This window comes from Balaenoptera borealis (assembly GCF_965194805.1).
Source record: "Balaenoptera borealis genome assembly, chromosome: 15".
Taxonomy (NCBI): domain Eukaryota; kingdom Metazoa; phylum Chordata; class Mammalia; order Artiodactyla; family Balaenopteridae; genus Balaenoptera; species Balaenoptera borealis.
In genome coordinates this window covers 68,822,746-68,848,104 of record NC_138871.1, presented here as the reverse complement: position 1 = coordinate 68,848,104, position 25,359 = coordinate 68,822,746, and the positions used below count along the sequence as shown (strand labels likewise).

The window sequence follows — 25,359 nt, the reverse complement described above, 5'->3', positions numbered from 1 at the left end:
TTATTAGGTCGCGAGGCATCATTCAACCAAGCTGGCCTTTGTCTGAATCCCCACTGGACGGTTTGGTCTCAATATCAGTATTGGAATGTCAGTCTGGTAAACAGCCTTTAACAGGAAGGAGGGAGGCTGAGAACAAAGTCTCCTTCAAACAAAACTCTAGCCGACGGGAGTGAACAGAGTCAACATCTTACTTGCCTTAAATCCCCTGGAGTGGCTATGAAAGAGAGAGGACTTGCTGGATTGAGGAGAAAAAAAACCTTTTGATTCATCTGAATTAATTTAGCATTTCCCAGGAGGGAGGACTCTGGCACTACCCGCCTGTTCCCCATCCCCGGCACACAAGCCCCCACAACCCCGAAGGACAAAAGACTAGTCTATGGTGAGGGCGCCCACACTGCCCCCTCCTCCATTTTAATTAAATCCATCTGTCCTAGGGGCAGCACTGAGCCCTGGGATGTCCAAGTGCTTTGATCTTTAACCCACACACATCTGAAGGGGCGGGAAGCTGCTGCTCAGAGGCTGATGGCATCTTCCTATGACAGCACAGCTTGAGTTATGAGCGCTTGGAAATAGCAGACTCTGAAATCTGGGTGAAGAGTGTGAGACCCAGCTATATATTTACAAAGCTGTGTGCCAACTGGCATCACCCTCCACTTTGCCTTAAGCCCTTTGCCCTCATTTTTCGAAGGATCCACTAGAACGGCAATTTGAATGTATTGGGGAGTCAAAAGCAGAGGCTGCTCTGGATCCTAGGGTTTGACATTTAGCCTATTAAAGATGGCTTAAAGATCCCTTCCAGGGCTTCCCTGGTGGCGCAGTGGTTGAGAATCTGCCTGCCAATGCAGGGGACACGGGTTCGAGCCCTGGTCTGGGAAGATCCCACATGCCGCGGAGCAACTAGGCCCGTGAGCCACAACTACTGAGCCTGCGCGTCTGGAGCCTGTGCTCCACAACGGGAGAGGCCACGATAGTGAGAGGCCCGCGCACCGCGATGAAGAGTGGACCCCACTTGCCGCAACTAGAGAAAGCCCTAGCACAGAAACGAAGACCCAACATAGCAATCAATCAATCAATCTTAAAAAAAAAAAAATCCCTTCCAGATCCATTTTTCTGTCCCATTTATATAAATGACTCCCTCCCTCTCCGTCACTTTTTGGTCTGGAACAGACCAGCACCAACTGTCGAGGGTTCAGTGGGACACAGCAGAGCATCACGTGAGCAACTGTGCAGGTCAGGCACTGCTTGCTCCAGGCCGACTGCAGGTGGCAGACTGGTGCCATCCTGGGGAGACAAGTGGCAGCTGCGCAGAGAAGTTACTGCTCCATTTCTGAGCCACGCGGAGCTAATGATCTTCTAGTCCAACCCTCTCAGTTTAAAGATGAGGAAACTGAGGTCCAGAGAAGTTCAAGGTTACAAAGGACATTAGTCCTAGAATCTAACTAGGAATCAGGGCCTTTAGTAAAAGCACTTCCCTGTTTACTGAAGAATTTCTCATCCACCTGCTTTGGGGACCAGACGCCACAGAGCGTTGGACTGGGGTTGGCCAGAGTGCCAGTCTTCACTCCAGTGCCAACCTACTGGTGCTTCACCTCTTTGGTTCTCAGTGAAGGAGAACCCTGTAAAAGGGCAGGAGTGAGGATACATAAGTCCTGTCCCACCTATGTCACAGGCTTTCTTATTGTTAATAAGGAATAAATAGAATGTCAAATGGAAAAGTAAGGCAAAAATCCATTAATTAAGAGAAAATGCCATATACATATAAAGCCTGATTATTCTTTGGGGGTCATATGAGTTGTTCAGTTTTACTTTTTCCTACAGATACTGTAGGCAGCCAAGCAGGCCAGGCCAGAGGTGTGAGAGATACTCATCTCATTAGCATGGAAATCCCTCAGAGAAACTCAGTGCTTCCTGTAAGTCTGCAGGAAGTGTGTGTGTGCATATTTGTGTGTGCACGTGTCTGTGCACATCTGGATGTGTGTCTTGGGTAGAAGGAATAGGGGGAGGGAAGACAAGGCTCCCCTCTGCATTTTGGCTGATAGAGGAAAAGGGATTGATGGGGCTGGGTAAAGGCTCACCTGTCGGCCACATCAAGGAGAGGCAGCACCGTCCACTGCCACAGGCTCAAGCCTTCCATGGTGGCAACATGCCAGATCATTCTGCTTTGTTCCTTCCCGGTTTTGTTCTCCACCAGCACCAAGGAGACATTTCCCTGCAAGACTCCACGGATGAGCCAGGACATTCGGAGCTGCAAGGGAGAGAAGAGCCAGAAGGACTAGGTGTTACTGTTGAAAGGAAACGGTAGCTCACCTTCCTGGAATTCTCAAGGATTTTGCTGGAGACTCAGCCAAGGTCTTCCCCATGAGGAGAGCTGGTCACCCACAGCCTGATCTCGCTCACTGTCTCCCAAAGTGGCTTTCACCAAGGTTCAAGGAGCTGGGAGAGGGAAACTGGTGGGCAATTTCGGAACTTTGTTCAGGTTGATGTCATCATCCTAAACTTCACAAGATTCTGCCTCTAAGGTTATTATCGAGATCAATAGGGTATTAAATGAACTTCCTAAAGAGGACCCAAAGATTATTGTCTGTGGTCCCAATTCACTTTGTGACCTTGGGCAAGTGATTTTGTGATTCAATTTCTTTTAGCGATTTAGGTATCATTGATTTTTATTCCTTCCCCAAAGAGTGTAATATCTTATTTGAATGGTACCATGTCATGTCTTAGCTAACTGGAGACCCTATGACTTGATACCTGTGGCCACTGGTGGGCAAAAGTGAGATAAGAATCTACCTATAAAGATCTTTTAATGTGGTATCTTTCAGAATGAGGGTGCACACTTTGCCTAAAGCAACATATAATTATATGTTTTTATTGTGTCTTTATTGAAGGTTTCTATGACATTGTACCCTAAGACATATGAAAGGGAACTGTAACTGATCTATCTCAGAAAGTTTAAGTACAGTCATGCCCAGAGGCAGTATATACTATAAACAAGGTCTCTGGTCTTTGTGTTTAAAATAATAGAGGTTGTATATTTGATAGACAATCTATAAACAACATTTAAAACTTAGGACAACTACAGCATATCATTGTCCTAAATATTCCTGTTCAGATCCTGTAATAAAAATGGCTATTATAGAAAGGAAGATAAATTATGTCCTATGGCAACCTGGAGTTTTCATCAGCTATGGTCCCTCCTTTTCTCTGATTCTCATTGTTTGAAGACATGCTTCTCTGTAAACCACTACTCCTTTTCTCCTAGTCTCTAAACCCATGGTTGACTCACAATTTGATCAAAGAGGTTACGTACCATGAGGCACTGAAGCAGAAGACTTCCCGCTCTGTTGCATACCAACCCTTCACTAAGAAGGCCACCCCTGAGCCTGGTAAGCCTGGTCTATATAACCATAACCTCTTCGCTTATACCTTTCCCATTTTCCCAAATCCAGTGTAGCAAATACTTGTCTCCACTGCATGTCCCAGGATAATCTCACAAAGCTGTTAAATTTGTTCACTGGTCCCACTTCGCTTTCTTGGGCAGTCTGGATGCCGTGACTGGAAATTTTAATCCTACTCTTGCTAACTAAGCCCTCTCAGCCCTCAGCTCATTACCCTGCAGCGACCAGCTTGGGACGATGCTTGCTACATGCTTTTTCTCCTTTTGCTCCCTGGCCACAGAATATTGCTGATTTGGACTGTTGAACCTCAATGTCCTGGATGGTTCATGTTCATGGTACTTACTCATCCACTGGTGATTTCCACAGTTGATTTCTTAACACGCATAGCACAATGGGTGTTTCAAACTCTTCCTCAGTCACTGATGCTGTCACCTCCTTGTCCCCAATTCCCGATCCATTATTTTGATTCCTACTTTACTGATAAAGATTTACTGTATCAGGTGCAATCTCCTTCAACCTCTTCTTTTTTCACAGCATAATTATCTATTTATCCACCTTCTCTCTTCCCTTCCTGTCTTACAGGAAGATGTGTCCTTCACTTTCTTCTAACCCCTTCTCTCCACCCTGCTACCCTGGTCCTTGCTCTCAATTACAGCTCTTCCTTTCGTCAGCACCTTTGGAGTCTCTCTACTTTCTGGCTCCTCTATTTACCCACAAGATCAGGTTTCACCTATCCTGGAAAAATATTCTTTATTTGATCCTGCTAGCTCCTCTGGCTTGCAACCTATTTCTGTACCTCCGTTCAGATGTTAACATTTTGGATAACTGGTACGTAACCACTGCTTCTATTTCCTTGTCGCCCATTCTCTCTCTAAATTCCTTCAATCTGGCTTCTATCCTCATTACTCTAAAGTAACGTTCACCATGTCCTCTATAACTTGCTCTCTGTACTCTTTCCATAGCCTCCAAAAGTGCCTCTCCCTATCCATTCTTTCTCCCTTCCAAATTCTTCTGTATATCTCTGTCACATTTTCCTGTTTATCACTGCCATCTGTGACTCTGCAATGGTTTCTCCCTCCCTATCAATTAACATCAAGCCATTCACATTCCTCTATAATCTAGACAAATCAACTTTCTAGTCATTCAATGGATATTTATCAAGTACTTTTGCTGAGCCACATGTATCCTCCTAGGATGGTCTAAGAGCTCTAGAGTCTGAGAGATCTGGATTCAAAACTTGTTCTTGCCACTTTGGTAAATTTGAAGCTCAGTTCTCTATTCTCTAAGAAGGGAATTGTTTTATCTACCTTACAAGGTTATAGGGACAATTAGATGAGATAATACATAGTGGAACAAAATATTAAAAAGGAATTTTGGCTCAAGCCCTGAGGCAATAGATATTACATTTCAATGGGAAGTCTGACAGCATAGCGAGATACAGGGCTTTCAAGAGACGTGGATGAAAATAGGGTACACATTTCTTAATCCCTCAACCATACTTTGGATATAAAAAAGTTGGTGGTTGATTACTAGGAGAGAGTTTTGGGAAGGTGCTTCTGGTGTATCATGAGTTCCACCTCACTTCACCTTCCTGTGAAGAAGGCTCCCTTTTCATCCCGGCTCAAGAGAGAGTAGTTTTAGTGCCACCATATCAAGTACTCAATATTTACCCCCTGCAATTTGGGAGCACAGTGGATTAGTGCCAATCTCTCACCTGGAAAATCTAAAGTATGAACAAGAGGGTGGTTAGCTGCTCTGATGGCAGAACAAGGGAGAAGTGACAATTTTGGGTGGCCTGCGCTCCCAGAGTTTGCTGGGGCAAAAAAAATGCATGAGGGCTGCACATAAACTACACTAGAGGGGGCCGTGTACAAAGGAGCCCATGTCAGTAGTTTTAGATCTTGCCTGCAAGGGCTGCTTGGAGGGGTAAATAGAACTCAGCAGAAGGAAGCTGCAGGTGTCCTGAGATGCCCAAAGGCAGAGTAGGCAGTAAGTGACCACCTGGATGGGATACACATATGCCCTAGTCAAGGCAAAAGATTCCCAGCCATAGTGGAGGGACTGGGGGAAAAGGTAGACCTCCAAACAAACCGCAAAAGTGCCCCCTGTGAGAAATAGTAAGCCTTAAATACTTGTCACATCTGGAGAATACCAACGCAGATCACTACAACAGTCTGGGCCAAGTAAGAGCTTCCCTATTCTCCTTACCTCTTCTCCTTCCCTGCACTTAAGATCCTGAAGGGTCAGAAGTTAGCAAGAAGAGGAGGAGAGTTGGATGAGGAAGAGAGAGGTCAATGATCACCCTCTCCCTGATTCCAGGCTTTTAATCTGCAATAGGGCCAAGAGTGGTAGGGGGAGGGGAAAGGAAGAAGCCCTGACTTTAAGCAAGACAGAAGTTTTGATGGGATGGGAATTTTGATTTCTCAATACGCCTGTGTTTTGGGTTTTGAAGAGACGTTAGGTCTGTATTACCTTAGAGTGACCAGATAAGTCGTGGGAACTGCCAGAGTTTTCACCCAGGAGTCCACAGGTTGGGGCTAAATGAGTGTGGGTTCCTAGATTCCCCCCACAGGTCTACATGCCAGATTTGCACCTGCCATGCGTTTTTCTGCTTCTGTGCTTTTGATCCTTCCATTTCTTCTACCTCCTCTTTCCTTCTTGCCACTTAAAAAATAAATCATTTTTTTTGTTGTTCATGGAGCCATTTCTTATAATCTGTCTTAGAAATGACATCCCCCTTGTCTGAACTCTTATAACGGAGGCTGGTGGGACCGTCACGGGGTGTAGCTCTGCTGCCTTGTCTTCCCTCCTACCCTCATCCCCCTTGGGCCACAAGTTGCTTCAAGGCAGAGACTGTCTTATTCACCTTGAATTCACAGTCGTTGTCAAGTGTAGGCACATGGTAGGAGCTGATCAATGTAAGAAAGAATAAAAATGTATACATGTACAAGAAGACCCTCCTCTTTACCAGGTTCCCCTCTCAGGGACAGAAACCAACTCTGCATCCTGTGAAGCTCCTTAGCATTTACCTGCCTTCCAGGGGTCAGGTTCCAGGAAAGGGGGGAGGGTCTACCCACTTCGCAGCCAACTGGCTGTAGGCAAACTGTATAGTTCTCAGTTGCTCTTAGGAAACTACATTTGAAGTAGATTCTGCTAGTGGCATGAGCATGTCGGTGAGATATAGTCCTGTCTTATACAATAGACACGGGGCCATAGACCAGTGACTGCTGAGCTTTCTCCATCTTCCTGCACTATATTTTATGACAATAAGTCTGGGCAAGAGAGAACTGGGCTGGCTGCCAAGGGATGGTGCTTAGGATGGCATCCTTAGCTCCTGAAGAGGTCTACCGGGCTCCCTCTGGGTATCAGTCCTTGAGAGAGATGACGATCCATTCATTCAACAAATATTTATTGCATACCTACTCTGTGCTGTACATTATGCATATCTTCCCTGCCCTCAAGGAGCTTATCGTCTAGTCAGGAAGTCTGAACTTAAATGAGTAATTGCAATTGTGCTGAGTACAGCAAAAGGGAAAGTAAGCAGAGCCACTTGACAGTGAAGACATAAGACAGTCAAGACAAGACACTTGACATAAGATAGTCAGGACTTGGGTCAAGACGGCCGCTTAATCCAGTTTAGTGCTATGAATAAATAGAAGAATGAAAAATTAACTTTCATCTTACAATATTACCACCTATTTAGAAAACATATATCTATAGCCAAACTCAAGCCAAGGTGTGTACTGTCCGAGTTTCAGCAAAGTCTAGTTCCAGAAATGGATGCAAAAGGTTTGGAATAAGATTGCCTGCTGGCAGCCAGTGAGCAGCTAGTAAAGCATGTTTTTCGGCCATTTATTTTTTTCATCCACTGAGTGTTTGGTAAGATGAGGTAACCAGGCAGATGCTGTTCTTTCTCAAGATACACGCAGTGCAGAACCTAAAGCCTTTCACTTAACCATTTCTCACCTGTACTTACCCCCCAGTGATTCCAGATTCTGCCTCTAAGAGTCAGTCAGTGCTTTGCTACTCAAGGAGTGCTCTTCAGGCTGGTGTCATCCATGTTACCTGGGAACTCGTTAAGAGATTCAGAATCTCTGGCCCGACCCCAGACCTACTGCATCAAAATCTGCAGAGAAGCATGGAACTAGAGAGCAGCCTCTAGGGCCTTGCCCCTCTGCTCCTATCACTCATCCCACTTCCTTTCCAGAACACACCAGAAGCAACTGCTCTTTGTATCAACATTCATTCTCAGGTGGCTTGTCAGACTATCCTTGTTTCCTTGCCTGTTGACAATGGGATAACTTGGAGTTTGTTCTCCAAGGCCAGAAAGAATTAACTGTATGAGTTCAAGCCAACCACTTACCCCTTCTGAACCTCTATTTTCTTATAGACAAACTTGTGATAATAACCATACCATCCCTGCTGGCCTTAAAAGGTGCTTATAAAGATTGAGTGAACTACAGAATGTGAAAGTAGAGCTCACATATAGTGAATGAAATGGTTAAACCTGTGGTTTTTCAACATGCTTTGCAGATTAGGATCACCTGGGGAGCTTTCAGGACTACCCACATCTGGGCTCCACCCCCAGAGATTCTGATTTAATTAGCCTTGGGTAGGTCCTGGGCACTGACAGTTTTTCAAATCTCTCCAGGTGATTCTAAAGTGCAGCCTAGGCTGAGACCACTGGGAAGATGGGGCTACTTAGTGCAGGAAGCAGCCTGGCCTTCTCGATGAGGGGTCCATTTTCATCTTGGACTTTGAGTAAAAGGCAATTATTAAATAGCTAAAAAATGGCTTATGATGTGCTCACCATCACCAAGGTATAGAAGAAGTGTTTTTCCTGCAGTGGGGGAGGACACAGTCCTCAGCAGAGGGTCTTCATGTGGCTGCCACACAATCCTTGGGCAAAGACTGAGAATGACCTTGAAAGTGAGAGATCCGTGGGCTGAGGGTGAGCAGGGATGATCTGAGGATGCAAACAGGACCAGAACTATCATCTTGGACCTACAGGATAAGGTCCTCAACAATTTCTTAAATAGAAGAACTGGAGGACTGATATCAATTCTTACAGAATATCCCGTATTAATTACTTGTATCTAAGTGTATAGAGCAACTATATGTGATTCCCAGAACAGATTGAAGGCTGAAGTCCTTTTTGAAGCCTTCCATTTTCTTTATATAGTCCTAGGTTAAATAACCCTTTTGATATCATTATATACGGATACTCAAATCAGGTAGACCTGGTTTGATCTTGAGAGTCAAGTTCAGGTACCCAGAGTAGGCAAAAAACACTCTTGGAATTTGATCTTAATGAGACCATTTTCTATCTGGGTGGCCTACAGGATAAAGCACTTCATTAATTGACTTTTTTTTTTAAACATCTTTACTGGAGTATAATTGCTTTACAATGGTGTGTTAGTTTCTGCTGTATAACAAAGTCAATCAGCTATACATATACATATATCCCCATATCCACTCCCTCTTGTGTCTCCCTCCCACCCTCCTTATCCCACCCCTCTAGATGGACACAAAGCACCGAGCTGATCTCCCCGTGTGATGCAGCTGCTTCCCACTAGCTATCTATTTTACATTTGGTAGTGTATATATGTGCATGCTACTCTCTCACTTCGTCCCAGCTTCCCCTTCCCCTCCCCGTGTCCTCAAGTCCATTCTCTACATCTGCAATTTATTCCTGCATTAACTGACTTTTTATTGAATATTAGAGAGCTATACTAGGCACTCGTACATATGCTGTCTCATTTTACACTCACAACATCCCTTCCTGTACGTATTATCACACCCATTTTTCGGATGTGGAATCTAAGGCTTAGAGAGGTTAAGTATGTCATGCGTGGTCACTAAGCCCATATGCTGCAGACCCGGATTCCATACTAGGTTCTATGTTCCTTCTACCATATCTATAGAGCTATACACATATAACATATTACGGTAATACATAAATCTTTTGGGTGTGTATTGTGAAGGTTTTCTAGATACTCGTTGCTCAAAGTGTGGTCTGTGGACCAGCAGTGTTGGCATGACTGGGAGCTTGTTAGAAATGCAGGGTCTCAGGCCCTACCCTCGACCTGCTGAATCAGAATTTATATTTTAATAAGATCTTATCATAGAAGCATCTTCATATTGGGGGAATTACCGACATAGTGCATTTTAAACCATTTACAACCTTTGTTTCTGCCTCTGCCAGACAATTAATAGTCACAAATGTGTGTATGTGTGTGTGTGTGTGTGTGTGTGTGGTGTATCTCAAATGTATTCACACAAATATGGGAAATCTTATACAAATCCTACATAATATTTATGGGAAGTAACACTTGTCAGAACCTGTAACGATAAAATTTTTGATCCTTTCTAGACCCATTCTAATAGATATAGGTTATAAGTGACAGCTTTTGACTAATAAACCATTTTACATGCAGACAACAAATGAGACAAGTGAAAAGAGACAACGCCAGGAGCACGCCACCAGCAATTGTATTTTCTGGCTCCAGCCCGCCCTTTCTGGGCCATTTTTCCCTCCCTCTTGGTGGGGCCCAACAGACTTTCCAATTATGTGCTACCAGTGTTTGTCATTTTATTAATTAAAGTTCTGTATGTAAAGCAGGAGCAGCCTTGTGGCTAGGCCTAATGCCATTATTCCTCTCATGGCCCTTGCCTCCTCCAGAGGTAACGACTGCAATTTTATGCCTAGAATATGCCCCCTGTTTGCTATGCATACCTTGTGGCAACTTCACAAGTTTCTCTTGAACCAATTAAAAAAAAAAATCAGTATGGAATTTAGGCTGAAGTTGGACAAAAGAGACTCAATGGTATCAAATAATGTCTATTAGCATGCAGCACCCCCAAATATAGGAAATGCTATGAGGGGGAGGTTCTACGTTTCTTTGAATTTCTGAAGGGCTGCATGTATTCTAGCAGTAGAGATAAAACCAAGAGTGGATGTTCTAGTGCGTATTTCACTTAAACAGAAGAAAACACTTTTTAACAGACTGAGATGCTCAGAAATGAGCTTGTTTGTGGCGGTGGGGTGGGTACTCCTTTGATATTCCCCACACTATGGGTCACCCAGCACTCACTGGATGGCCAGGATTGGGGATGTCGTCAAGGACATCCAAGCTTTAAATGGAGGTTAAAGCTTCTTCCCAATCTAAGATGCAACAGGACTGTTAATTCTGGGTGTGAACTTGTAATTTTATTTTTTTTAAACTAATTTTTATTGGAGTATAGCTGCTTTACAATGTTGTGTTAGTTTCTACTGTACAGCAAAATGAATCAGCTATACATATATGTATATCCCCTCTTTTTTTGGATTTCCTTCCCATTTAGGTCACCACAGTGCATTAAGTAGAGTTCCCTGTGCTATACAGTATGTTCTCATTAGTTATCTATTTTATACATAGTATCAATAGTGTATATATGTCAATCCCAATCTCCCAATTCCTCCCACCACCCCCTTTTCTCCCTTGGTTGAATTTGTAATTTTAAGAGTTCCTTGGTTTCAATGTGGTCTTATTAATTTTAACTGAGAGTACTGATTCACTGCAAAACCCAGTGTTTTGTACACCATCTTCTAATTCACCCAGAAAAAATAAACACCAACTCTCTAGCTATAAATAGCCTAATGAAAAATCAACCCAATTCAGCAAGAATCAGGCCAGATGCGGATTTCTGATAACAAGCAAATAAAATATGCTGGGAAATACTTGCAATTACAGAGGCTTAAGGATTCCTGGCCATGTAAGAGAATTGAAAGATTGAGATCCTTTCTGAAAACAGCACCCCATGTCTTTCCTTCTTTCTCAGGCATCACATTGAGGCCAGAGAACACCCAGCCAGGGACATCCACATGCCCCCTTTGTAAAAACACAGCAAGAAAAGCAATGAAGATTATATACAAAAATAATAACCATGGGATCCCTGGCTGGTGAAGTTACGAAGTTACGGGTATTTTTTTCCTCCTTTGGTATTTTCTTTCTTTTCTAAATTTTTTACAATGAACATCTATTACTTTTGACAACTAGAACAAAATGAATAAATTTAGGGTAAAAGCATATTTATAAAGAATGATATTGATCTAGGAAAATACAATATTAAGTAATGAAGAAGACACAAAATGCTTATACGGTATGATACCAAATTTGTATAAACCCTTTATCTATGCCTCTGCTCAAATCTACATTTATCTGCCTGGAAAGAAATTTACAAACATGGTAACAGGGGTTATCTTTGGAGGGTAAGACTGTGGGCAATTTCAATTTTCTTCTTTAGTTTTTCCTAATGTTCTACAATGAATGCAGAGCATTTTTGTAATCAGAAAAAACAATAAACGCTGCATTAAAAAAGGCATCAAGGGAGGATTCCGATATCATTGGAAAGTGGGAGAAGAGAGCGCCGTCTTTTCACCGCTTTGGGGAGGATCAGGTTCTCTGGCCTGAACTGTGGGCTTTGCAAGGAAGACCAAGGGAAGGTGGGAGCTTCTGGGGGAATGAGGTGCGGTCATATGGTGGCTCTGGAATCAGAAAGAACATTTCTGTCTTTATTTATGACATAATATCTCAGGGCCTCAGTCTTCATCTGTGAAATGGGGCCAACCGTACTCTCCTTATAGAGTCACTAGGAGACTTTAATAGGATTATGTGAGCCCAGTGCCCAGCTTACCAAATACATTTATCAATGTTAGTTCCTTCTTCCTGTATTGGAAAAAGCAGGCAGGGAACAACGTCAGAGATAAACAGCTCACAAAAAGCAGAATAGGACAGGATGAAGGATGCTGTATTAAAAATTTCAGTCCAGTGTTTTATATTCCAGGTTCCCTATAGAATTATCTTCCCAGTCTTGTGGGGAGAAAACAATATTTTCTTTTGAGTTACATTGTAATGAGGTGATCTTGGGCAAACAACCTCGTCTGTGCCTCAGTTTCTCTGTAGGTGATAGAGATGATGCTGAGAAATAGCTTTGAAATCCTTCAGCTGGGGAACAGGAGTGACTCTGTGAAATGAAATTCCTACAACCTTCATGAACAGCCATCAGAAAGAGAATGGACTCCAGGCACGAGCGTATTGGCAAGTCGCAAAGCCACCGGGGGAGTGTTCATTCCCTGACAGCTGGGGAGAGTGTGCTTTCAACAGGTTGGCTGTGCATGTGGACCACATGAACGTGTTATAATGATCACCACTAGTGGGAGCCACAAGGGCGTATGATTAACAGGTGGACTTGGAATCGGACCCAAATCTCTGCCAAGTGCCCAGGAGGACTTTATTCACACCCATGAGCCTTGACAGTAATTCTTCTATGCCTCAGTTTCATCAGGTAATGGCTGAGGTATTAATTTTGAATGACTCAAAGGTATTAAATTAATTATGTCTGACTGTAATTACAATGGCTGTTGATTACTTTAGCCCATTAGCCTGTGTTCTGGCAGCATCAACCACATTACAGTAAGTGGTGACAGAATGCTAGGTTCCAGTGGCTTCCCAGCTCTAGGTACTGAGGTAAGAATTATTTTGACTCCAAATCTCAGTAGGGCCATATTTGTTGGACCTTGAGAATCGATGAGGAGTCTCTTTGTTTGCGCTTATCCTGCATCAAGGTTATACTCACGATTGAGAAGCTGCACAATTAATCAATGAATTATGATGAAGCAGGTTCATTGGGCACATCTCCCTGGTGCTAATACTAGGAACTGTGCAAAATAATACTCCCAAGCTGTCTGCATGTTGCTAATTGACCCAGAGGAGAAAGAAGAACGTATCACGTCTGAATTTAGGTCAGCAATGGCTTCTTCATGCCTATGCAGAGTAAGAAGAGGGATAATAATAATTTCTGCCATTCATAAAATATTGTAGAGATTACAAAGAGTTTTCCTATTTTCATCTGATCCTCGAGCAAGTAACACAGGCATTTTTATTCCCAATTAGGGAGACTGACTGACTTGAGTGACCTAAGTCTAGTCCAGGGACCTTAGATTGTTTGCAGGATTGGCTTTGGAGTTGGACAGACCTGTTTTGAATCCTGGCTCTGCCTTTCACTAGCAAGGGTGACTAGTAAGTTACTTAAGCTTTTGAAGCCCCAGATTCTGCATCAGTAAATGGGGGTAACAACCCCTCACAAGTCTGTTTTGTTAATAAGATAACGCGAGTGAGATGCTTAGCACAGCGCCAGACACACAGGAGGGGATCATTATTTAAAAAATATAGTAGTCCCCTTAATCAGCGGTTTCCCTTTCTGTAGTTTCAGTTACCTAAGGTCAACTGCAGTCCAAAAATATTAAATGGAAAATTCCAGAAATAAACAATTCATAGTTTTAAATTCTACACCGTTCTGAGTAGCAGAACAAAATGATGAAATCTCCTGCTGACCCGCTGTCTCGCCTGGGACATGAATCATCCTTTTGGCCAGTGTATCCATGCTATATACACTACCCCCCTGTCCGTATAGGATAAAACATAGTATATATGGGGTTTGGTACTATCTGTGGTTTCAGGCATCCACTGGGGGTCTTGGAACGTATCCTCCATTGATATGGGGGGGGGCTACTGTACTCCTTTAGTTACTTTACAGTTATTAAGGGTCCCTCCCTTAGCCCCAGACTAAGGGAAGGTTTCTTTCTCCTAGGTGTACAAAGATTTAGGGTGTTTGAGGGCTCTAGTTAAGAATTTTGGCTTGTTTTTTAATGTAACATAGCCAAGTGATTCATAAGTAACTTGGAGACCTGGACCTGTCATACTGAAAGTAAGTGTTCTTAACTTTTCTGCTGAATAAACACTAAAAAGATCCCAGATTCCTGTGGTCTGTCTCCTGCACGGCCGGTCACATGGTGGGTTTGAAATGAATACTCGCTGGCTCACCGCCTGAGTGAGGACCCTCTGTGCCCCTCCCTTCCTCAGTCCTCCCACCAGGCATCTGTGTGCCCATCCAACCCAGCCAAGTTCCATGCTGCCTTTCTGGTCCCATCTTGGCAGCTGCCATGTATCTCGTCCTGAGGGTGCCACCCCTGACCAAATTCTCCAGATTCAGGATAGGGCAGGCTCTGGCCTTTGATCTTGGACCCATCACAAAAGTAATAATAGTAATAGCAGCAGTGGAGGAGCAGAAACCACACTTATTAAGCATCTACTATGTGTCCAGATCCAGGCCAGGTACTCTTCTACCTTGGCTACTTGTTTCTCCCAACAGCCCTGCAGAGGATACTGAAGCTGAGAAGAGTGCGGTGATTTGCACAAGGTCACCCTGCTAGAAAGTGGCAGGATTCCACCAACGTCTGCCTGACCTCAAGGTGCTGCTCCTCCTACCACGTCACACTGCCTTGGTGATGCTCCTTTTGTCCTGACCCCGAATGACCAGCTGGATTCCTCTGGACATGGGAGATGTCCCGACTGTTGGGCCATGGGGCAGGGGGGAGGCAGCTGCCTGGGGCCACCGCGCTGCTCTGGTGACTTGCTTCAGATGTCAGCCTCACCGCATGGGAGCCAGAGGGGCCCTGTGCTTCCTGCTGGGCCCACCATGACGTCCTGGACAGAGGTGGACAACCCAGCTGAATGTCACACAGGAAGCACGGAGTTCTATCCCTGCTTCTTCAAGGTTCCTCGAAGCAGGAAGAGGAGGGGTGCAGAGAGTAGAGGGTGCAAAAACAAGCCCTGGCAAGTCTAGCTGGATTTGCTCTTGACTTAAGCAAACACTGAAGCCTGGAGCTGTCCGAAGATGAGCGGGACTTGCCAGTGAGTCGGTGAGCATTCTGTCACTGCAGTGGATGTCACAGCATTAGATGAGATGGGAGTTGGATATCCAGACCTCAAATACCGTGCAAAGGTGCTCAGGCTCGTGGGAGGGGAGCTAGGGATGGTGTTGCCCCAGAATCCCCCCTAGCTTGGCATTGAGCCCTAACTATTTACAAAGAGGGTTTCTGCAGCCACCACAAAGTGTTTGTGCAGCATTGCTTGGCCACACAAGGCAGAGGCCGTCCTAGGTGGACTCTGGAAGAAACTGCTTGTTCTTCCACCAGTCAGCACTCAGCTGAGGCACAGGGGAGGATGGTAAGTAGGGAGAAGGGAAGGGTGAAGTTTCCTTCTCCCCAGGTGGGCCCATATTCTAGGCAGAATGTGGAATGAATCCAGGAAATGACAGCCTTATTCAGGATCAAGCTCATGAGGTCTCTTGGGGTAGCTTCTCCTTCCTGATTTGCTAAAATAAGTGAGAGCACGTGGGGCTGAGAACAAGGCACATACAAGGCACAAATAACATTTGAGTCCCACAGGTGAGTGGCAGTGTCCCCTTGGTTGCTCAGGAATTAGACCCAGCAACTAGTCCCAGCTTGAGGAGAGGCAAAGTGGGTAACTAGTCTGCTACAAAATGGTATGAATTTCCTTCCTGCCTCTGGAGATGAGGAATCTATGGTGAGGTAGGGTGAGGGCTCTGGGTTAGGTGAGAGCCATGCCAGTCCTCAGGGATGCTTCCGAGGCCCACATCAACTCCCCAGAAACTGAGAAGGTACCACCATTGCCGGGGGCAGGGCAATGTGACAGAAAGAGCACGAGGCTTGAAGTCATAAGGCCTGAGTTTGATGTTGATTTTGCATGTACTGGCTGTGCATCTCTGGGTACATTTCTTTCCTGTCCTGAACAGATGGAATGCTCCATCCCCTGGGCAGCCCTGCATGAACCCTGACCCAGATCACGGGCGAGGCAGCCCCTGACACCTAGGAGCTACTCCAGAAAGTGAGCTGCATAGAATATTCTTAGCGTCTTTAGCTCCTGCTTGTCGAGGGTTTGGTGGGGCTGACAAAGGAAGAGCCATTCAGCTTTTGTATTTTTTTCTACCTCAAGCCATCCTAGAGGAATTATTATTACTCTTATTCTCCTTTTTTTGCCTTTCCAAGGGGGATTTTGCTATTGAATTTAATAAACTGTTAAAACACAGGAGTCACAAAGTTCCTCTCTTCTTCCTATCTGGAAGTCCTGTTTGTCTGCCCATGGGGAGGGAGTGAGGCCAGCTTGACTAAGCCCCATCAACACAGCCATGACACTCACTGTGGGTTACACCGGGATGCTGGAGAATGCCCCACCAGCCAAATCCCTGGGAAAGGATGGGCCCTGTGTCCAGGCATGGTCACCAGCAGCCTGGAAAGCCTTACACAATCAACCAGAGTGCAATTCGCTGAAAAACTCCCTAGCCTCCAGCCTTGGGGGCCCTGCCTGCGTAGCGGGCTCCTTCTCAGCGGGGCTTTGAGCAGAACTTAACAGGTGGCAGAAGGCAATTCCAGATGCCAGGCTCCTCTCCCACGTTCCTCTGGCCACATTTGCTGGTTTTAATGACACGGAGCGGAGGTCTCCTTCCCTGCAGGCCAGAGAGCCTATGCCGACATGGAGGAGCCCCTCTGGTCGCCTCTGCTCCCATCTCAGCAGCTCCTAGCCGCTAATGAAAGCTTTTATCGCTACAGGGCTCATGCCAGGAGTAGAAAGGACCGGCTGTGTTCCAGCCCTAGCGTGTGTGTGTCTGCGTGTTCGCACACGTGTGCAGGGAGAGGTCAGAAGTGGTGGCAGCTTTGGCAAGATCAGAAAACCAGTAGCCAGGAACTGGCCTGCCCTAGGCTGTCACCACAAATTAAGTGGCTCACGTGCCACTTCCTGTGTCCCTTTCATTCCTGCAGCTCATAGATGAAAAACTACTTCCATGTTTTGGAGGGGGGAGGAGATTGAGGGAAGCCCATTTTTCCGCCCCGCCAGCCTTGCTCTGTCCTGAGAACATGGTTTAAGATATTCTAGTCACAGGCAGGCTATTCAAATAAATTAGAACTTCAAGCCACACCGGGCTTGCTGAGACACTCAGGCTTCTAGGATATGCGAAAGGCAGGGGAGGGGCGAAGATGGCCCCTGCCACTCTGCCGTCGTTTTTATTACCAGCAGCTGCAACGCTAGACACATCCCAGTGTGTCTCCCAGCCACAGCGGAGGCGAGCAGTTCTGACAGCAAGCGAGCGCAGGAAAGCCATCACGAGGCTCCCCTCCCCAGTGGCAACTTTAATTATTTGAACTGGAGCTCAGCAAAATAAAAATTTAAAAAAATCTGAATATATCGTAAGTGGCGCCTCACTTTCCTGCAGGGAATAGCTGGTGGTTGGTGGGCGGGGCAGGGCTGGGCGGAAGTCTTTAAATATTCAAGCCCCTTGTGCAAGCGTGGTGCAGGCCCTGGTGGATGCGGCATGTGCACCAAGAGCAGACGGTGGCGAGAGGCGGCTGGCTGCGGTGCTGCGGGGATCTGGAGGGAGGAGGCCGGAGCTGGAAGGCTTCCGAGTGCTCTGCAAGCTGGTTGGCACAAAGACACACCCTGGCTCTGTCTCCGTGGTCGGTGGGCACCTGACCCGGCTCCACACGGGCTCTGAGAGGCGCTCTCCCAGCCCCTTCTGTCTCCACCACGTCTGTCCCCCGCCCCGTCATTTCTGCGCCCTTCTCTGACTCGTCTTTCTAAAAGGCAAATTACACCACACTCTTTGGAGTCCCAGGTAATGGAGGGTAACTGTCAGCGTGGGCTCAGAATGAATTTCGGTCACAACTGGCAAGGACGCCGATGGCCAGTCACTCTTAAGCTTCAATGTGCATCCAAATCACCAAGTGTGGGGTTTGAAAATGCAGATCCTCAGGCCCCTGTCAGTTATGTCATTCAGGAAGTCTGGGGTGGGTCCCAAGAATCTGCATTTGTCATGTTTTCCAAGTGACTGCAGCTGGAGAAACCTAGGCCTACTAGTTTGCTTACAGCTAGATTTTCAAGGAAAGGCATCGAAGGCGACACCAGTTCCCCTATGGAATCCACTGATGATTGTGGGGTTTCTTGGAGTATTCTGAGCTATTCTGCAATTACTTCAACTCCCTGGAGGCCATGGACCAGGACTGTTAGTGTTTAGAGAAGATGCGCAGTGGTGGGTGTCAGCCTGGAGCTCAGCTCAGCCAGCTGCCTGTTCCCGTGGGCCCGCCCCTCATCAGAGGCCTTCACCCCTGGCTCTAGCCAGTGTCCACCTTCCTGCACTGGGGCCCCACAGCCATCGGAGGCCTCTTTAGGGCTGGGGGCTTAACCTCACACAGTCTCACACAGCAATGCAACATCCGTTTCCCCGTCGCTGACATTCAGCCAGCCGGAGAGATGGAAATCAACTTCCTGCCTTCTGCATTTAGGATTCGAGTGAAATAGATGGCAGGGCTTACGAACCTGGAAATGCATATTTCTATTTTGGTCATTTATTTTTCTGATGAAAACATTTCCCCCAACGTTGGGAATTCAAAGACCCATCAGCCTGAGATGAATAGTCTGAAACCTGAATGCGAAATAACTGTGAGCTGATTGCGGAATGGACTCATTGCCTTCCCTTCAACTCCCTGAGCTGAGCCAAGTTCTGTAAAAGGGCAGGAAATAGCAGAAACAGCCCAGAGCAAATGTGACTGGAGGAATAATAGAACAGGCCGGTAAAACAAAACACCTGTTTAAGCTATTGATCAACCCAAAAGTTATTAGAGAAATGATGAAGTATTAGAAAAATATCAGTTTTACCTTGACATTTCTTTTTCTGAAATCAGCCTCATATTAAATCCAGTGAAGAATAAATTTAAAGATGAAATGCTTTTAAGGATCCCCCTCACCTCTCAGATGGGCCAACCAACTCTCCTCATTTAGATTTCCTCTTAAGAAGCCTCCCTTTCTAGGTGCTGCTCTGAGGCACCCGAGAAATATCAATGATGACTGAGTAATTCCATCATCTGCACCAGAGAGCGTGGTTTCTCAAATACAATTTAACATAATGAATCTATTTATTTGTGCCCTGACTTCTTCAAGAAAGGATTTAAGGTGCTTCACAGAGATACACAAAACCTAGTCAGATAACATAAACTAGGAGAGGGTAAGGAAGATGGGGCAAATGTAGAGTTATAAAATTGAACCAGGGGCTTCCCTGGTGGCGCAGTGGTTGAGAATCTGCCTGCCAATGCAGGGGACACGGGTTCGAGCCCTGGTCTGGGAGGATCCCACATGCCGCGGAGCAACTAGGCCCGTGAGCCACAACTACTGAGCCTGTGCGTCTGGAGCCTGTGCTCCGCACCAAGAGAGGCCACGATAGTGAGAGGCCCGCGCACCGCGATGAAGAGTAGCCCCCGCTTGCTGCAACTAGAGAAAGCTCTCGCACAGAAATGAAGACCCAACACGGCCAAAAAAAAAAAAAAAAAAAAATTGAACCAGGAGTAAGGCTGCTACAAACTACACATCATGAACCCCTATTTGCTTACTGGGTAAAGCCTCAGATTTAATCTGACCATTCTTCTGATTAAAAAAAAAATCATTGATACATCTTTTCCATTCTCCTTTTTTTTTAATGTTTGTGGGTTTTTATTTCACAAAAAGCCTGGAGGGCTTGAATTTGCCTGTACCCTAAGCAGGGGAAGGCTCTTTCCTGCATCTCTGCTGGTCAAAGCCCCACCTGCCTGGGATTGCTAGCAGCCCCTCAGAGGGGAAGCGAACCTGGTCAGTTTCACAATGCCCACTATTTCAAAGGGAACAAATTGCTCCAAGGGCACAGAGCTATTCCTGAAATGAAGTCAGAAAGGAGTTTCTCCTGTGAGTTTCCAGAAAGAGAGGACAGACCAAATCTAAACTCTGTGCTGGCTTTCTACTGTGTGCAAGGGGTTGACACAGTGCTTGGTGGGAGTGCAAAGAAGCACAGGCATGGCCCGGCTCTCCAAGAGCATGGAGGCAGGTTTTTGGCTAAAGTCCTCTTCCTCCTCCCCCTTTCTCCTTTGCATAATTATACAGGGTACCAGAGACTGTTGGTTAACTATTGTAGTACCTACGCTGTGCCAGACCTTGTGATAAGCCCATTACATATACTAACCTATTTAAGCCTCACCTCCTTGGGGTAGGCACTCTTATTGTTTCTACTTTCCAGGTGGGGAAACTGAGGCCCTGAGAGGTTATTAGCTGATCAAACAAATTGTACAGCCAGTCAGTGATGGAACCTGACTTGGACTTAGGTAGTTGATTCCAGAGTCCACGAGCTTAATCAATGGGCCCTGTTGGGGTCTAAGCACATCTCCTGGTCCCTAGAGAATGTGACCTTGTGTTAATGGCACCTTCAGTCTTCACATTAAAGAGGTAACAGCTACACGAACAATTTGGTTAAGTGGCTCTGGAGGTACCTCACTGAATGCCATTGATGCCTTAGAGAAATTTATGTAAGTCAAAGTTTTGATGTTCTATAATATTTAAAATGTATTATAAGAGACTGACATTTTAAAAAAGGATTCTGTAGAAAGTTGCTGTTACCCTCCCCTGCTATGCCTTGGAAATATTTTTTGGTTTTGTTTAAATCAAGGTCCTACTGCAAATAGTTCAGTGAAGCTGAGTATGGTGTTTAAGGTAAGATTCTCTGCAGATGGGACTTTACCACGTTGGTGGGTACTGTCTGCCAAGAAGTTGGCTCAAATGGCCCTCTTGTCCTCCTGCAAGAGAACAAGCAGCCCGACCATCAGGCTACTTTGCTCATCTGTGTGGGTTCATCTGGAAGTGCCCAGAGGTGGGAGGAGAAGGCAGAGAACTAGAGGAACACTGAGACTTGCCTCGCACGGAGAGTTCTTCATCGGTGCAGGAAACGTAGCGCTGGTCACCGTAGCACTTTCAGAGGTGGGGGCATCAGTGGTGCTGAGCAACAGGGCGTGGCCTGGGCAGAGAGGAAAAGAGTCAAAGATGCACCATCCTCGCGCACTGGAGGGCCTCGGGGTGCAGGGTTAACGGGCCCTGCCCCATGCTTCTCTAGCCTCAGGACATCTCTAAGGGTACAGGTTTCCTGCCGCCTCTAATGGATAAGACAGCCTGCTGATCGCTGTCTACAAAACTTGGCTCATGCAAAGATCTTCATTCCAAATGGCCTGCAATGTCCCAGCACCGTACGTCTGGGTTACTGCATCCTTGATCTCCCAAGGTCACCAGCTTTAGCCCCTAGCCTGGGAGCAGCCTGAAGTATGCTGGACTCCCCCAGGCCCACCCCTGCCCCCCGTTTCCAGTCATGCCAGCGCTTTGCCCTCCAATGGTCTCTAAACCTTCACTGTCTTCTCCCCTCTCCAGAGCCCAGGTCATCCTGTGCCCCATGCCCTGACCAGGAAGCCTCATTTATTGTTTTCTAAGCACTGACCTGCCTGAAAACCTGGCAGAACATGAGCCCCAGCCCCACGTGGTGGTGGGAAGAAGCATCTGCAAACCTCCAGGAGTATTTTGTAGATGGTAGGTGCTATGGAGATGGGGCCAGAGTGAGCCCATGACTTTTTAGGGGCCTCAGAGAACCCCAAGTAGGACTTCAGTCCTTCATTTCTATTTTTCTCTCTTAGCAAACTCTTTATAGAGTTACTACCAAGTAACAAATTCAGGTGGGTCCAGAGCAGAGTAACTAGGCCAGGCCAGAAATCTTAGAAAGCACCCTGCCCATCCTTGAGGAAAAATTAAGTGGCTGGGGTTATGGGACCCAGGAGAGAAAAGGCCTTTCGTGGTCGGTAGGTCATGATGGTTGTCTTCAAATATCTGAAGGGCTGCCTCTGTGGGAGAGGGCATAGTTCAGTTCTGTGGGGTTCCAGGAGACAGAAATCAGGGCCAATGAGTAGAATTTACAGAGTGGTGGGGCTCGATGAAGAAAAGCGGTGTTTGATTCTGACCTGCTAAACAATGGAAAGGGCTACTTTCGGAGGAAGTGAGAGCCCTGTCACTAGAGGTATTCAACAGGGCTGGACATTTCTTTGTTACGGGTGCTGTCAGCGACTATCAGAGCAGAGATGTGAAGATCACGTCTAGCTTTGAGCTGTTTGTCTTCTCTGCTCCTACAGACAGGGCGCTGAGGAGGAGGCAGAGCGGTGAGGAGGCCGGGAGGAGAAGCAGGAGCTCTTGGCCTCCACCTCTGGGGAGGGCCCTGCAGCACTCCCCCGTGGTGCAATAACTCAGCCTCCTTTATAACGGGGCCCAAAGCCAACTCACTAGATGCAGCCAGCTCCGGGGACCGAGGACAGAATTGCACGGGCTCTGAGATCCTCAGTGGCTGATCTGAACATTGTCTTCTCTCACATTTATCATTATTATTAATTCTTAAAGGAATCTGTAGGATGTATGATCTTTGCTTGGAAAGAGAGAAATTTTGGTACAAGGGACTCTAGCTCCACAAAGAGCAGGTAAATACAGGGGAGGGGAAGGGAGAGGAGGGGAAGCGAGAGAGACCCCCTTGCCTGCCATCCTGCAGAGAAGTGGGCCCCAGGGCCTGCTCAGGCCTAGCCGTTGTGTACAGACCAAGGATAGGCCCATGGCTGGATGGTCTGGCCTCTCCAGTAGCCCAGCTCTTGGAGATATGCTGGCCTCACAGACCTCCTCTGATCCCAAGGCCAGGTCAAGTTCCTCTGATCCCGAGGCCAGTTCCTCCAGGCGTGGAGTCAGCCCAGCCCAGTGTGGGTGGCATCTCTTGGGTGTGTGGAGGCCCTCTGCCCCTCTGGCAGTCAAGCAGGGGCCGTGAGAGGATGGATTCTAATGAGGGGAGGGTGGGAGTTGCCAGCTTCAGCTGGATGCGGGTGGGGGCGGGGTATGATTGAGGAAGGTGGGCCGCAGGCAATGGTCTAGATATGGGGCAAGGTTCCCAGGGCACAGTTCTGGGGCAAATGACACAAGGGCCTCCCTGAGCCTCAGCCTCCCCAGTCATAAAGAGGGCTACAGTTTTCCTTATCTCTCAAGGAGTTCTGTGCCTGAGGCATAGTAGGTTTCAACAAACACTTGTTAAATGAATGGATTATTATTATTGTTGCTTTTATTCTTATCTTTCAGCTAATCCTTGATCAAAGTTCTCATTTTAAGGATCAAAAGGTGACATTAGCCTTGGCTTGATTTAATCATTCTAATGCTCAAGAGAGTGTGAAGAGGGAATTGTGTAGGTGTACCCCAGGGCAGGTCCTCGGGGGAGGTCCAGTGTCTCTGGGGTGGTGCCCCAAGTCTATTGTCTGGCCAGGTGGGCACCAGGGGAAAGGAAGAGAGGGTGGTACCTTGGTGGTCCTGGAACCGGGCATCCTTTAAGGTCCTGACTTGCCACTGGGGCGTGTGGGGTGACAGTGAGCTTTGGGTCCAGCCACAGAATCCATCCTCGAAGTTGCAGTAAAAACCAGCAGGGAGTTTACCTTCAGGGAGAGCACAGGGGTACAGTCATTTCCAGGACTGCTAAAGGCAAAATATGTCAACAGGAAGTAAAGTTAGCCAGGCATGACCATCCTCATTGATGATAGCTCCCCAGCCAGACCCTCAATGTCTAATCATGCTCATAGTGAAGAGAAGCCCAATCCCTAACTTGTACATGTGCTGGTTTATACTTTTCTGATCTTCAGAAAATAATAATATGGGGTATTGTTAACCCAGTTTTATATATGAAAAAGCAGAGGCTCAGAGATGTTAAGCAACCTGACCAAGGTCACACAGCCAACAGGTAACCCAGCTGGGATCTGAACCCAGCTCTTCTGCTTTTAAATTCTGTGCTCTTTATACAGATCCACCATGAACACGATCTTAGAAAAGCCAGTGTGTAACTCACTGAAATACATTTCTAATGGCACAATGATAAGAATGTGGTGGTGGCAGTGGTAGTGTTGGCTGGGGGTTGGTTGGTTTGGGTCCCTCAGATCACCCCTGTGTGCAGAGACACATATTGCTCAAAACCATCTATTTACTCCCCTTTATTTCCCAACCCCCTTGCAGTTAAGTGAAGCCACATGGCTAGTCCTGGCCAATGACATGTGAGTGGAAGTGTTGTGCATCTCCTGTGGACTGAGGCTGTGAAAAGCCCTGGTGTAATTTTCAGACTCTCTCTTCTGCTAAAGCAGCCAAGGAGAGTCCTCATTCCTGGGGGCACTGCTGCATGATGGTGGCGCTTCTGCCAGCAGGAGAGATCCCATGGGGTAGAGGCCCCTCCCACCCCAACCATTAGTGGACAGGTACCGTAAATGTTATGTTAAGCCACTGAAATCTGGGGATGGTTTATTACTGCCGCATAACCTAGCCTATCCTGACTAAGCAATCCCAGTCCCTGGGGCCTCTTTATATCATCTGTTGGCTCAGCATAAAGGGCCCTGTTACGCTTTTCTCTACATCAGCCCGACCTCGGGTCCCATTAAAGAGGCCACAGTCAGTTCTATAGACCACATATTTCCCCAGTGCCCACAGAAGGAGGAGGACAGGAGGAGAGGGGTAGAGAGAGCCCCCTTGTTGCAGTTACTCGGAGAATGGCCGCAGGGAAGGCTCTCAGCCCCGAGGAGCTAGTGGGCCATCACAGGCTACCCTGATAGTGCCCCACAGCCCCGGCCAGGCCTGTCTCCACACAGCAGCTCTCGAGCCAGACCCACCGCTCTCAGTGTCCTTCCTCTGTCTCAGCCTTCTTGGCAGCTGCAGGCTGACAAAGACGGCCCTACCGCTTCCTGGCTGTGACAGCACCTCAGTGAATTATTACTCATTTCTCCCTGATTCTCTGTGCATTTCAAACAGAGGCAGAATTATAAATTAAAACAGGCTGTCACTGACTTTGAGCATCTCTTCCCATTTATACCCCCCTGAAGAAATCATCCCCCCCGCAAGTGCCGCATGTTCCCCTGATTAAAAATCCAAAAGCTAAGGAGATCTTTCTATTTTATTTTTTATGCCCCCCTCAAGGGATCTCACATTCACTTCTTAGCAAAAACTAACTGGTAGCTGGAAGTGACCTTCCACAAAGCGTCCTTCACACATGTGCTTTAAACTGAAGACCGTGGTGGAAGATTCCAGCAGGCAATGGGCCCCTGGTAGAAGGAAGAGGCAGGGCTGAGCTGGGTCCTGCACAGCGTATCATTCCCTCCATACCCTTTTAGGAGGTAGAGGCAGAGAACTTAGCCTGACTTATGGGTGTTGGTACCTCATCAGCACCAGACACC

At 46.7% G+C, this 25,359-nt stretch overlaps 1 pseudogene across 1 annotated transcript in view; it reads right to left on the bottom strand.

The window, feature by feature from the left end:
* Window positions 1-622: 622 nt before the first annotated feature.
* The window catches only part of LOC309612085 (homeobox protein Mohawk pseudogene), a 210,909-nt pseudogene continuing 186,172 nt past the window's right edge, over window positions 623-25,359 (bottom strand). The window contains exon 4 of the transcript XR_014249774.1: window positions 623-23,583. The product of XR_014249774.1 is annotated as a homeobox protein Mohawk pseudogene (transcript). The remainder of the gene's footprint in view (window positions 23,584-25,359) is intronic.